The following is a 1767-nucleotide window of genomic DNA, read 5'->3' on the forward strand; positions in this document are numbered from 1 at the left end:
CTGCATTTTGCCTTTCCTGAAGAAAAAATGACAATGTTGTTGCCTTTGCCATCATTTGTCTCTAAAGTTCTAAGGTCAGTGACTAATATATATATATTTTTTTATTTTAATTGCTCTGAGACTTATGGTACTGTTTCTATTCCCAACTTTAAACTCTTTTCGTGTCACTTATTTGACATTATTTATTAATTCACCTTCATAATAATTGTGATGGTGGGTATAAAAATTAGGGCAGGGGGAGCCTGGGTGGCTCAGTCAGCTAAGCATCCAACTTTGGCTCAGGTCATGATCTCATGGTTGGGCTCGTGAGGTTGAGCCCTGTGTCGGGCTCTGTGCTGATAGCTCCGAGCCTGGAACCTGCTTTGGATTCTGTGTCTCCCTCTCTGTCTGCCCCTCTTTTGCTCACTCTCTCTCTGTCTCTCTCTCTTTCGCTCTCTCTCTCTCTCTCACACACACACACACACACCAATAATAGACATTAAAAACAAAACAAAACAAAACAAAAAAAAAAAACACTAACATTTCTGCCCCTGGATGCTGCTGAGTAAGCATCGTTAAAGTCTCTCCCCTGCCCCAACTGCCGTCATGTCTAAGTCAGAGACTCCTAAAGATGCTGAACAGCTGTAGAAGTTTTTCATCAGAGGTTTGAGCTTTGAAGCAACCGATGAGAGTCTGAGGAGCAATTTTGAGCAATGGGGAATGCTTACGGACAGTGTGGTAATGAGAGTTCCAAACGCCAAGTGCTCCAGAGGCTTTGGGTTTGTCACCTATGCCGCTGTGGATGAGGTGGATGCAGCCATGAATGCAGGGCCACACAAGGTGGATGGAAGAGTTGTAGAACCAAAGAGGGCTGTCTCCAGAGAAGATTCTCAAAGACCTGGTGCCCACTTCACTATGAAAAAAAAATTTGAAGGTGGCATTAAAGAAGACACTGAAGAACATCATCTGAGAGACTATTTTGAACAGTATGGGAAAACCCAAGGGATTGAAATCAAGACTGACCAAGGCAGTGGCAAAAGACAGGCTTTACTTTTGTAACACTTGATGACCATGAATTTGTAGACAAGACTATCATTCAAAAACACCATACTGTGAATGGCCACAACTGTGAAGTAAGGGAAGTTCTATCTAAGCAAGAGATGGCTGGTGCTTCATCCAGCCAAGGAGGTCAAAGTGGTTCTGGAAACTTTGGCGGTGGCTTTGGAGGTGGTTTTGGTGGGAGTGACAACCTTGGTCGTGGAGGAAACATCAGTAGGCGAGGTGGCTTTGGTGGCAGTCAAGGTGGTGGTGAATAATGGTGGCAGTGGGGATGGCTATAACAGATTTGGTAATGATGGAAGCAGCTTTGGAAGTGGTGAAGCTGTAATGATTTTCGCAATTACAACAATCAATCTTCAAATTTTGGACCCATTAAAGGAGGAAATTTTGGAGGCAGAAGCTCTGGCTCCTATGGTGGTGGAGGCCAACACTTTGCCAAACCACAAAACCAAGGTGGTTATGGCAGTTCCAGCAGCAGCAGTGGCTATGGCAGTGACAGAAGATTTTAATTACTGGCAGGAAACAAAGCTTAGGAGGAGAGGAGAGCCAGAGAAGTGACAGAGAAGCCACAGGTTATAACACATTTGTCAACTCAGCCAAGCACGGTGGTGGCAGGGCTTAACTGCTACAAAGAAGACATGTTTTAGACAAAACTCATGTGTATGGACAAAAAACTCGAGGGCTGAATTTGTGACTAATTGTATAACAGGTTTAGTTTCTGTTCAATGG

The 1767-nt window shown here is 44.0% G+C and overlaps 1 pseudogene; it reads left to right on the forward strand.

Annotated features, from left to right (window-relative positions):
• Window positions 1-585: 585 nt before the first annotated feature.
• Window positions 586-1547, forward strand: LOC106975270 (heterogeneous nuclear ribonucleoprotein A1-like; annotated as a pseudogene).
• The last annotated feature ends 220 nt before the right edge of the window (window positions 1548-1767 follow it).

Source organism: Acinonyx jubatus, chromosome B2 (assembly GCF_027475565.1).
Source record: "Acinonyx jubatus isolate Ajub_Pintada_27869175 chromosome B2, VMU_Ajub_asm_v1.0, whole genome shotgun sequence".
Lineage (NCBI taxonomy): Eukaryota > Metazoa > Chordata > Mammalia > Carnivora > Felidae > Acinonyx > Acinonyx jubatus.